This window comes from Rhipicephalus microplus, chromosome X (genome assembly GCF_043290135.1).
Source record: "Rhipicephalus microplus isolate Deutch F79 chromosome X, USDA_Rmic, whole genome shotgun sequence".
NCBI classification, from domain to species: Eukaryota; Metazoa; Arthropoda; class Arachnida; order Ixodida; family Ixodidae; genus Rhipicephalus; species Rhipicephalus microplus.
Genome location: NC_134710.1, coordinates 42,667,198 through 42,680,574, shown reverse-complemented (window position 1 = coordinate 42,680,574; position 13,377 = coordinate 42,667,198). Strand labels below are relative to the sequence as shown.

Genomic DNA, 13,377 nt, shown 5'->3' with positions numbered 1-13,377 from the left:
TCCCAAAACCAGAACACAAACGTGAGAGACGCCGTGGCGGAGGGATCCGAAAAATTTCGGCCATCTGGCGGTCTGTAAGGTGCACCTGAATGTAAGCGCACGGGCCGCAAGCCTTTTCGCCTCCATCGAAACTGTGGCCACGGAAGCAGAGATTCTATCCCGCGACCTTGCACTTGCATGGCTCTCCACTATGTAAATGATGTTCTTTTTAACACCGGCAAGCGTTTAACAGTCAGAAATAGCCTAGGGACCGTAATTCTATTCGAAATGACGGGTCTAGCCCGGTTTATTTGTGTGGTATTATTTTTTTTATCAAAACAAGGTTACATCCTCTGGGTAAAGCTTGTAATCGCATCACATTATCTTTCTTTTTCTTCTATTTCTTTGTTTATGGCATCACACCAGTTTTGTGCTCCTGCGAAAATAGTACGCAACGACGAGGAAGGACTATTGCTATATAGCCTATGTAGAACTCTTTTGTGGAATTATTAAGCCGACCCACAAAAGAAATAATGACTTTTTTTGGGGTAACTGGTAAATAACGTCAGCTGTTAACAGAATCAAGCCCAACGTTCACTACGGAAGTTCCAAACGTCAGTGCTATTACTCTCCAAGAGCATCCGAATTAGGGACTATCACAATGCAAAACCAACTCGCCCAAAAAAGCGGTGCTCCGTGTGGCATGTATACCGCGAACCGCTGAAGCACCTCTTTGAGCGTGCAAAGTTATGCCAAGCGGACGCCTCCTTCCTTGCTGTATACGTGTTGTTATACATTCAGCGCTTGACCTCGGTCGCTATGACAGGATATATAACAGAGCAACGGTCGCATTAAGTTACGTACGCTACAGTTGATCGTGTAGCGAAGAGGATTACAAGTGGCAGTCAATTCCCGCAGAATGCGGCGCTGGCGTTCGTGCCGCTGTATACCGAAAGACCATGCGTCGAGCGAGAAAAACAGATAGCAATCAAAAACGGACGGCTGGAATCCGGGAAAGGGTTGTGACCCCCCTCCCCCATCTTTTGTTTTCTCTTTTTTCCCAGACAGAGAGAAAAAGAGATCCCATTTGGCAGGCGAAGCACGGACGCTCGGTTTCTTGGCCACCTGTGCAGGCGCAAGTGTGCGAGCCGCGGTCGGTATAGAGGCAGTGCGACGAAACATCTGGGGAAGAATCGCAAGACCGATGGGTTTCCATGGAAACCGCACCCATTCGAGCGTCCCGAAAGCGACAGAAGCAAGCAACCACAGGGCAGCACCCCGCTGTGTCAGTCTGGTGTCTGTAAGACAGGGTTCAGAAGACTGGCATCAGTTCGGAGCCCCGCCGCGGTGGTCTAGTGGCTAAGGTACTCGGCTGCTGACCCGCAGGTCGCGGGATCGAATCCCGACTGCGGCTGCTGCATTTCCGATTGAGGCGGAAATGTTGTAGGCCCGTGTACTCAGATTTGGGTGCACGTTAAAGAACCCCAGGTGGTCGAAATTTCCGGAGCCCTCCACTACGGCGTCTCTCATAATCATGTGGTGGTTTTGGGACGTTAAACCCCACAAATCAATCAATCAGCATCAGTTCCGAGACAAGAACAGGAACGTGCAACGTTTTCACTCGAATCAAACGACATGCGCGCCGTCACAGCGCTCTGAAAATGCCGGTTGCTTCGAATGACCACCGTCAGCCACGAACAATAGAAGCTGCGTCGAGAACGAGAGTTTAATCGCGTCCGACTGCAGGCTTCGCACGAAAATACAGCAGGGGCTATGAGCGTCAAGGCGCAAATTAAAGGGAGAGAAAAAAAAGTGATCAAGAGGTCAGATCATGCATGCAATGTAACGTTCACCAGTAATAGTCGACGCGATCGAAAGAGCGTCGTCTCTTGTTTCTCGTCGTTATATCAGCCAGTATTTAGTTATATGTCGGTACAATCAGCCAGTATTTAGTTATCTGCCGTCTTCTGTTTATTGCTTCCGTTGCTGAGACTATCCTGCGGACTAATAAGGCAGAGCAGAGGAAGCGACAGAATCCGAGCAACACGGATAAAGAGCGTGAAAGGATAGCCGTGATTCCATACAAACAGCAGATATCACACTGGCTCAAGAAAATCGGAAAACGAGTTGGAGTTCGTGTCCTGTTCTCTGCACCGTTCAAATTAATCAGCCTCACCAAATCTACAAACCCCCTGAAAGACGCAGTCATCAATGGAATGCAGAGTTCAGCATAGAAACAGGTATGCGGCATGCTCCCGGGAACTTGTCTTTTCTCACCTTCTAGTGCACTACCACCACCACCACTTGTCTATAGGACGCCCTTCCATGCGGTGCTAGTTATGTTGGAACGACCGGAAGGTGTCTGAACGATCGACTGAGAGAACACGCTAACAATGTTAGAAACGGGAAAGATTTTTTTTTTTTTTTTGCTCAGCACTGCACTGAGTGCAACTGTGTGCCACTTTTCAAGGTCACAGCGACGCTGTACAAGCACAGGGATGAGCGCACCCGGGTCATTGTCGAGGCCGCGCAGATGGCACGCGAACAGGTGCCTTGCATTAGCAAGTCCTCCGCGGCTCTGTCCGAGAAGGAACTAAGGTTCCTCGAAGGTTTCGGTGCGCGCAAGTAGTTATATTATTTTTACTTTTCTGTTTCGTTTACCTTATAGATTTTTCTTTGCCCTTTTCTGTGCTTTTGTTTTTTTTCCCTTACTCATGTTTTGCTCTTTGTGCCGTATGGTTTTTGTCACGTGGTTACTGTCTCCTCCATATATTTTCACGCTCTGCACATAAAGTCAGTTGGAAGTTAGCATGACGATAGTTATAGCGCGAGAACGAAACGACGACACAGAGACTTCTTGTCTCTGTGTCGTCGTTTTGTTCTCGCGCTATAACTATCGTCATGCCATACCAACTAGCCCAAGCTGCCACACTTCTAAGTTACATTGGAAGTTAGCGTTCGTGTCCTTCTTGTCTCTGTGTCGTCGTTTCGTTCTCGCGCTATAACTATCGTCATCGGCACTGTCCAGTAACATGTCCCGCAGCACACACGAGTGTCATCATTATGTGGACAGCGCCCCCAAACAAGCACACATACCCAAACCAAACACGTGTACGGTATCGGGGATGCTGCCTCCTCCGGCTAATCTTGCTTCCAGCGAGCGGGGTGAAACGTGCTTGTCATCTCGCCGCTGGCGCCGACCACCCAAGCTTTGTCGAACGGCGATCGCGGTCTAGGCGCCTCCGAGGGGCCATACCTGGACATCTGGTCCTGATTTGAGCATCGGCGGCTCGTTAGTCAGAGAGGCACACAGCGTGGTGGTGGTATACGACGTCCGTAATCGGCGGAAGTTCGGCATTGTGGCTTTTACCAGGGCACGAAGACGCCACGTGTCGCATCTCTGCGCGGACCCCAAGGACAGCGGTGCTCGGTAGAGTATAATATCGGCCACGCAGTGCCCAGTACATGGAAACAGCAGGGCGTCTTGGGCACTGCTCCTTATCTCCACAAAATGACCAGGCGGCTGCCTTTCTTCCCTTCTGGCGGACGCGGCAAAAGGGTGGCCCGCCAAACGCAACACTGTCCATATAATCACTATCGCAATAAAAAAAGAAAATGCGCACACGGAAACACGAACACTGATTTTTTTTTTTTTGATGTGCATAAAATGGGTCAACATTGAGTGTACCCATTAGCTAACCGCTTCAAGCAATGTCAAGATAGCACTTCACCTATATGGACGGTGTCCACACCAACGCTGGAAGTGGGAAATTTAGTTATATACTCGTTAAAACTGTGGATTTCGGAATGGCTTAACGACAGTACATGCACTTGACGCAGGCTTACGCCACGGAACGATGAAATTAAAGCACGACGGCAGCTGAACAAAAGCTTTACATTAATATATAAACACTTATTTCAGTCTCGCGGTGAAAGTCATAACACGTGCTGTACGTTCAGAATTTTCGAGATGCCACATTGTTTGGATGCGTAGCTTTTATTTTCGGGAAAATTTTTTTCGAATAGCGCGTCAACTCACGCACGAGGAGACACTCCTCGCAGCACTTCCACTTTTTTTTTTCAAACTCTGTCAGTGTAATGCACTTTGAAGAGGAGAAAAAAAAACAAAACCTAACACCTTTTTCGGTTTGTTTACTGAGAAGCGTCGAAGTATCGATTGGTGACGTTCGTTGTTTGACGAGTATGCACGCCTGACAGACAGCGAGCGTATATAGGAAGAAGGAGCGCGTTGAAGCTCCAGCGTTAATGGAAGCCAACAACGTTTTGCAAGACCGAGTTCAGATGGTTCATTGAAGATTTCACAGGAAGCGCCGGAAACGCCTGTCGCGTGGCGAGAAGATGCAGGCGGCGAGAGAGAGAGAGAGAAAAAAAAAGTCCCGATCCCTCTCGCAGCGGCGAGCATATGGCGCTTGAGCATACACACTTTTACTATACGAGCAAATCAACTTCCGCATACCGTGCGACCAGATGCATATTCGATTCGGCCCACGATTCGTAGCGAACTGCAAGTGACTTTCGTATCGTGCGAAAGGCAAGCGTGGAATCGCAACAATATATGAAACGAAAAAAAGGACGGTATATACTGCCGCACACATTTTCTGCCACGCAATAAACTCGGAAAGACACGCAGAAAATGCGGGTTCACCATTTGTACGTCTAGGGCAGCCCGCTTGAGCAGGTAAATATTTTCCTGTGTGCTTATGTTGTACACTACTGTTATGATATTGGAATAGCCGCGGCTCTAACGTAGCGTATACCTTCCCGTGTTCTGCCAAATATGAATAAAAGAAATATTTTTTTGCGTATTGCAATCGGCATACGTGCGCAAGCGGAAATAATCCAAACCCCTGGAAAATTAAGCTTTAGTTCTATAGAAGAAAACAATGCCCAGGAGTGGGGACGCTGAGGACGACGGTTACACACCATTACCTTTCTTTATGGTACGTTCGAGAGGCATGCTTGCCAACAGACTCGTTTCAAAGAAACAACAACAACAACAACAACAACAACAATAATAATAATAATAATAATAATAATAATAATAATAATAATAATAATAATAATAATAATAATAACTGGGGTTTCACGTCTCAAAGTTACAATACGAGGGACGCCATAGTGAAGGACTCCGGAAATTTCGACCATCTGGTATTCTTTAACGTGCCTGAATTATCGTCATCACTGCTTACCACAGCCAACGCCCTCATCATGGGTTGAACGCGTTCAATGTTAATAACACGATGACGAACATTCGTGTGGCCGCTTGCTGTCGGTTCTGATTAAACAATTATAAAATCACCGTTCGCTGTCACCATCGTCCACGCGTTAGTCCTCATGCTCATCACTCTCACCATCACGATCGTTATCGTCATTCAATGCCCATTTGGTTTGCCCACAGCTCTATTTGAAGGCGTTCGACATAATTGTATATAATCATTGATCATCATTACCAATGCATTCATGGTTACATATTGTAGCGCTTATTTCTCTTTCACACAGACACACTAAGTGCAGGTTCTATATATATATATATATCACTAGACACGAGTCCGAGCTTTCATTTAAACATGAAGTTATTTTCTTGCTCTTGTCGATGGCCCCGCCGCGTTGGACTAGTGGCTAAGGGACTCGGCTGCTGACCCGCAGGTCGCGGGTTCGGATCCCGGCTGCGGCGGCTGCATTTCCGATGGAGGCGGAAATGTTGTACGCCCGTGTGCGCATATTTGGGTGCACGTTAAATAACCCCAGGTGGTCGAAATTTCCGGAGCCCTCCTCTACGGCGTCTCTCATAATCATACGGTGGTTTCGGGACGTTAAACCCCACATATCAATCATGCTCTTGTCGATGATGTCATGCGGATAAAATAAAAATATACACAATCAATCAGTTAAGGAATCCGGCGCCTGCGTGGTTATAATGCTCTAGTTTTCAACGGCAACATAAACGCGCCGACGAAGATAACACTCCCTACGTGACCAGTAGCTCGTCTACGAAGGAGAAAGGCACCGTCAAAAAAAAAAAGAAAAAAAAGAAAGAAAGAACTGAGGCCAAGCAGTCACCTTGAAATGACCGATCCAGCGACGGACAAGCTAGGCTTTCAATTGTTTAAACCCGATCTTCGAGAGACATATACATATAACAGAGAGAGAGAGAACAAAAAAAAAACAAAACAGACTCATCGCCTATTGTATAAGTTCGCACACGCTATTAAATATCAGCCAACAAGTGCACACGACACAAATAAACTGCAGTAAACGGAGCATCCCCAGGCCCTGGAAAGAGCGACACGCAACGACGAACCATTGTCCTACGCGGCAGCGGTTCCTGCAATTGCCATCCGATACACTACACGCGAAAGAAAAGCGTCGACTAGGGGATCGCGTTAACGGCGAGCTGTAAGGGGGGGTCTGGAACAGTCTTGTAAACGAAAGGTGACGCGATGCGCCTCTGCCGAGATGTGCGAAGCGCGCGCAGCAAAGCCAAGGTCAGCATAACAACGCGCACTCATCCACCGCAAACGTAAACAACTACGGCACGCGGGAGAGGAGGCTGGTGGTGGAGAGGGACGCAACCTCTCATTGAAGGACACTCCCGAGCAAAGAGGAGAAGTTCCTCGAAAATAAAATACTGACTGACGCAGTCCCGAGAAGAGGATATTTCGAAATGCTCGACTACAAAGAAAAAAGACCGGACGGAGAAAGCTGGCGATAGAAGGTTGCCGGGGCAACTGCGAACACTTGGAGATCGAGCGCAGTGGCCAAACGAGAATAACGGGCACAGCAAGCGGGCGGAGATAGATAAAAGCGATCGTCGGCCGCAGCGAGCGGGAAGGAAGCAGGAAAAGCAAGCGCAACACAAAAGCACGGCGCGGGAAAGGAATGGCGGCGCGCTCACGTGCAGCCAGGAGAGGGTGGTCGCAGCCGTTATAAAAATACACGCACGACGAAGTCGCCGCGTTGCCAGCGAGTGGCGGAAGCGACACGCAAGCTGTAGCGCGAAACGCGGCAAAGAGCGAGGTAGGCAGGGCACCAACGGTGACGCACGCCGTTCGGAGAATCTGCGCCGAAAGACCGTCGAGAAAAAAGGCGCGCCGCCATTATCGACCGCGTGCACCTTCGAGGCTCCCCCGACACGGCTTGGCACGGCACCCTTCCGGATGCCTACGGTAAACAGCAGCCACCCGAGTTTGGATTCGACCAGACGGTGCATACACGCTCTGGAAGCATTTGTTTACGAAAGAAGCGCAACTTGGAACGGAGAGATACGCGGACGAAACGGCACGCTATCTTGATGTCATTTGTAGGGCAATGCAGCGTCCTTAATCGACTCGTAAAACTCGTGGCGGCGGATTTGGGCTTTCCAGTATGATTCGAATGTTTCATGATGTTTTCAAAGCATATTTATTTATTTTTTTCGTTCTAATGTACGCTTATAGATGAAAGTTCACCTTCTCTTGCGAGAGGCCCTTCCATATGGTTTACCGTTCTTTGTTATTTCAATACGACTTGCAGTGGTAATTTAAAAGGCCACAGTTTTTCAAGCGGCTGGCAGATTTTGTGCGATATGGAGCACTATAGCCTTTGCTTTTCTCGCTACCTTTCACTCTCCGCATTGTAGTACTTCATACTTCACTTTAGATAGTAATTTTTCACCGAAAAAAAAAAGTATTGCAACTAGACCAAGCACACACACAACTAGATGAACCGCTTAGTTCGGACATTGTTGCGATAGCAACGGTGATCTACAGGTTCGCTGGTCACTCAAGCGCAGCTCAATCAAGATAAATTTCATTGTCCGGCACTACACCGGTGCAGGACTTTTCCAGGGTTGCCGTTGGGTGCACTTAAAAAAAATGCTTAAAAAGAGAGCCTACACTCAAGCTAAAAGTAGCCGAAGTAGCCATGCCACTCCATCAATGGACCTTGCAAGAGCGCGGACAGAGGGCGCTAGCCCGTTGGTGTAGAAAGGACATGTGCGCGAATAAGCCAACACGACAAAAAAGTTTGCAAACAATTGTTATTCCTCTGACTTGCTTTTTTAATCTTTAAATAATGAGGAGAAAGAGCCAAAAATGCACCATCAAGCGCACTTGAATTCAACCAGAAAGTAACGATGGCATAAACTTGAAATTTTGTCACCACATAAGGTCGAAAAGTAGCCAATATAGAGCAAAGTGGCCACCAACGGCAACTCTGGACCTTTCTTTACACACTATAGTGCCACATCGCACCCATTTATCAAACAACTACGGGGAAATCACGAAAATTCGATTTCTCACCGGCAAATTTCTCGCTACACATTGGCACGAACTTCTTGATCTAATACATTTTTTTTTTATTCGAGCACATATATCAGAGGCGTAGTTTGGAATGCGATGCTCAAGGCTACATTTTAACTACCAAAAGAAGGGAAAAAAAGCGGGACCTCGAACCACAGCAAAAACTACAAGAATGTGGAACATATATACAGTGTTGCCTGGACAACTACAGTACTCACGGATCGAAACGCTGAATCGTGCAACAGCCACACGAACACGGTCGTTGTGGTGATGCGGTTGCGGGGTTCCTCGGATTCCTATATCGAAATTCTAAGCACAAATTCTGCAAGCTCCGCAGCGAAATCGGGCTTAAAGCTCCACGCATTTCACAACCACTTTCCTGTTATTCACCAGCTGATCTATTTCTTCTAGTAGGAATCCGACGGTAACCCGTAGCGATTCATCTGGCTCATTTTTTGGAAGTCTGTGAAAGCGTGCCTTATACAAACTTTCCACACATGGAGGTTCCACGAAATTTTAATGAGCATGTCGTCGAGTCGAAACGGCTTTAGATAATACCAATCTTTTTCTGTTTGGTTATCAGCGAGCTTTGCAGAAAGCTTCATTGAGTAACTTTTTTTTATTACGCACCGTCGTCATTTTAACTCGCCTACAGAAAGCTGCCCAGACCAGAGAGGAGGATAGTGCTCTTTTTTTATTAAAACAATAATTGTTGGGGTTTTATGTCTCCAGACCACGATGTGATAATGAGACACGGCGTAGGGCTCCGGAATCTTTTTTAGACTACAGGAGCCAGCAGCATTTCGTCTTCATCTAAATGTGGCCTCCACAGACGGTATTCGATCCCGTGACCTTGGGGGCGATCCGGAGTCGAGCACTTGACCACCGTGGTGGAGTCACACGAAATCGACTATTAAGTCATGTGCAGACTACACACGTCGCCACGAACATTCCTTCCAAGACTCACAGTGTAGCCAACCTCCGCTTTAGTCTCAAAATAAAGGAGATAGGACATTTTTGTAGGCAGACCTTGTGGATACGTCTACAGCAGCGTGACAAGCACGGGTAGTGTGAGGCTGCAGGGGCTACGGGAGGAAATATCTGAACAGATAGCCATAAGCACAATAACATACCAACGGCAGTCAGTGTCCCTTCCATGCACTACTCTCGTCATAGAACGACGCACCTAACTAAGCGGCACATGTGTTCTGGGCGGACATTGTGATCACTCAACGAAATTGGCTTCACCAAATAAAACTGCACAACACGGCTCACACAAGGAGCGTAATAGCAAAACGTACGTGCGTTCCCTGTCCTGTAGTGAATATGTTTTTAAAACATAATGACATATTTATCAGAGACTCGCTCTTCTGCTATAAATCAGATCACAACTGCTTCTATACCAGCTACCAGTGAGACAGAAAGATTGGCAGTATACTCGAGTGGAGCGCCTGAGCACGGAATCGTGGCTTGTTTCAGTTTTCACGCTCACTGTTAGTGATATCACATACATGGACCGTCAAAGCCCAGCACACTATATATGCATATAATTGCTAGTGCTACGTATCGTTCTGATATCGGGCAGCGCGAGCATTTTCGCGGCGCCATTCGCAGGCAACCCGCTGCTACTGTCGAAGTATTCCGGGATCCGAAGACATTCGGGGGGGGGGGGGGGGGAAGAGAGGCGTGAACGAGAAACAAGCCGAGTACGCACAGCTCATATCTCTCCTCTTTGTACGCGCGGCCGCTTGGATGCACAAAGAACCCCGTGTTGCATTATGGACGCCGTCTCTCTTCCCGAAAGAGCTGCCTTCATTCAGCCCGGGGCCCGTAGGGCTATCGATCCACGAGGCCCGAAAACCGTGCCGCCCTCGAGCGCTGTTATGCGACGGCGGACTGCAGGCGCTCGATTATGCCGACTCAGCAGCCCTATGTGCCCGACGGCATATACTTAATACTTAACGTCCGCCGCGTACAAAGGAGCAAAACGAGCGGAGACACGCTGCTCTGCGGTCCTACGTTAGTTACACGCGCAATGCTTAATTTACTCGAGTCACTCACTTTCAGTGCAACCTGCGACTTGCGAGGTAAACGAGTAACATGTAACTTGTAAGTAATATGCAAGCTTCGAAATGGTGAGGCTAAACGAGTTTGTTCTTAGCACGCGTCACGCAAAAAAGAGCTCCGGAAACAAAACCACACTTTCACCGCAGCGTTTCGCCCCAAATAAATATGGCAGCCACTACAATTTGAATCGTTACTAAAGCGGGAGAGAAAGAGTTCGCTGATGTTCCCCACGCAAGATGGTCAAAAGTAACACACCGGTTTCATTATCTGTGTACCCCCGCTAGGCTGCACCCACGCGGGCATCTGATATGACCCCAAGCCACTCATACGTGACGCGCTGAACAAAAGAAATACAAAAAGGAAACTAACAAAACAACAGCACGATGCGTACTGTACTCCAGACAGGAACAAAAAAAGAAACTGCGAAATGAATAAAAAAGAGAATCCCAAACTGGAAGGAGAAATGCTTTCGCGTGGGGCAACAGCGGTTGCGCCTCACGTGAGCGGGCGCCGCTCCAGTTTCCTCTTCAGGCAGCGCCCCCTTCTTCATCCCGAAGCACGGCACGCCGCCCGAGTGAACCGACAAAAAAAAAAAAAAAAAAAGAAACAAGCCAGGCGAGGATAGACGGGCCGGGGGGGGGGGGGGGGGAAGAACCAGTTTCTCTCGCAGCCCAGGGCGTCTGGTGCGCGCGCGAAGAGTTCCCCGGCAGGCAAACTCCTGCCACGGGCAGCCAGCTCTCCCCGGCGCCCCACGCCAGAACGGGCACGACGCGGAGGAATCGACCCCCCTTCTGTGTTGCTCTTTTTATTTTGCTATAACACGCATTACGCTAACTACACAACTAAAGGCCCAACGGCGCTTGCCGAAATTCAAACTGCGCTCTCATCCGCTTGGCCCCAATCCAATGTTCACACTCGAGCGAATTACTCGCCGCAGAACTTCGTGAGGCATCGTTCTCTTTAAATGATGTACACAATTGACGCGATGAAATCGCAGTCACTCCATAATCACTAGCGACCACAGAAGAAAAAAGTCCCTCCGTCATTGCAGCGGGGAAGGCGTGACACGCAAGCAAAAGTTCGGAATCGGTACGGAGACATAGTGCCGTAATAATAATAATAATAATAATAATAATAATAATAATAATAATAATAATAATAATAATAATAATATCTGGTATTCTGCGTCCCAAAATCACGATATAGTTATGAGAGACGTCTTTGACGTGCACTGACATGGGGTGGCACACAGGGCATGTGCCCCCCCTCCAAATTTTTTTTTCCGTCATAACATTGAGAGCGGAAAACGGCCATTTCAAGGGGGTGCCCCTCCCAAACTCAAGGTGGTGCCCCCCGTAAAAAAAAAATGTCTGGCTACGCGCCTGGCCCTTTCGGCTACATCGAAATATGAGCGCGTGGCCAGGATAAAATCCACGGCCCTCTACGGCAGACGAGAACATAATATCGTAACTGTCTTAATGAGAAAAAAAAACGCCACAGACTTTGGTACTCTATCGCGGACAAGCTAACTAGTGCGATTTCTCGCAAAAGACATTCCGAAACGAAAACAAAGTGGTGAAAGTACGTAACTGCAGAGACCAGACTTGTATACACCTCCGACTACAGCAGATTTTTTTTTTTTTTCTCTCGAAAACGTCGAGGGAGCACAGTTCAAAGGGCCCTAAATCAACTCCGAGTTCAAAAGACGAGAGAGTGGTTTCTTCCTCGCCTACAATAATACCTGAACTACAGACGCCATCTCCTGCTCGCCAGCCGCTGCATCAAAGACGCTGTCAGCAACAAGCGTCGAGCCTGTGAGAATCTCATGATACTCGGCTACACGTTAGTGGGCGTCAGACTGAATGACAAAGGACGCCCGTCCAGTAACGAGGCGCATATGTGTAGAATCGTCAGAAGGAAATTCGCAACTGAGGCTCCTCCGCATATGGGCCAATCGCGAGCTTATTTCCTCATGACGTAGCGTGAACGTATACTTGACTGGCATCTCAAATTTCGCCGAAGAAAGGGGAGAAAGGCTGCTTGAGAAAAACAACGCTCTCGTTATTTGTATTTTCACACGATGTTTAGGAGCCCTTTCACAGTTGACACTGACAACGCACGGGCCGAAAATAGTGGCAGTCTCAGGAAAACCCACGTGCCGCGAGCACTGAAGGCGATAACCAAATTCAATCAGTGGGCACTGCAGTGTTCGCGATGTTTGCTATATATCGAAGGGAAAGAAGTGTATACACAGGGCTCGCTTTTCTGTGTTTTGACACAATATTAATGAGATCTAACAGACAATAATGCCAAGGAATGTATAGAGAAAGTTATTAGACCGAATTGTAATGCAATTGTGAAGAAAGAAAAGTGGGTGAAAAGGACTTGCCGTGGGCAGGATCCGAACCTGCGACCTTCCAATAACTCTTTCAATGATCTACCACTGAGCTACCACGGCAACTATCCCCCCAGCCACTTTATTGGGTTTATATGTGAATTTAAACGTGGGGGTGTCAGTCAGCGCCCCCAGCAGCAATGGCAGCGAGTGTGGCACTATCTTTATGAGCCAGTTTGGCGTGACGTAGCACGTGAACTTATAACGAGCCGGCAGCTGACCAATAGTCCCTCGTATATAAAGTGGCTGGAGGGAATACCCTCCGTGGTAGCTCAGTGGTTAGAGCATCGAACGCGTTATTCGAAGGTCGCAGGTTCGGTTCCTGCCCACGGCAAGCTATCTTTTCACCCACTTTTCTTTCTTCCCATAATTAATAACTTCCCCTGTACTTTCCTTTGCAGTATTGTCTGTTATATATATATATAACGCCCCCACGCGTTTGGAGTTGCGGCCGGCTGTGGTGGGGTCGTCGAGTTCGCCGCATTCCCCCGCCGTCCGTGACGAGAATCGATGGCGCACAGACGGTTTCACTCAGGGCGCTCCAAGGACGGCGCTGCGAGGGCAGCGCACGCCGTTGCAGCTTGGCAAGCTGCCCTCCAAAGGTGCTCCAAGAGACGAGTAAGCGATAGACTGGCA

The 13,377-nt window shown here is 48.3% G+C and overlaps 1 protein-coding gene and 1 long non-coding RNA gene across 5 annotated transcripts in view; one reads left to right on the top strand and one right to left on the bottom strand.

Moving 5' to 3' along the window:
* LOC119175870 (uncharacterized) overlaps positions 1–13,377 on the bottom strand; it is a 273,943-nt gene that overhangs the window by 149,047 nt on the left and 111,519 nt on the right. The gene's annotated exons all lie outside the window — the stretch shown is intronic.
* LOC142775027 (uncharacterized) overlaps positions 1–13,377 on the top strand; it is a 32,996-nt gene that overhangs the window by 3,373 nt on the left and 16,246 nt on the right. The gene's annotated exons all lie outside the window — the stretch shown is intronic.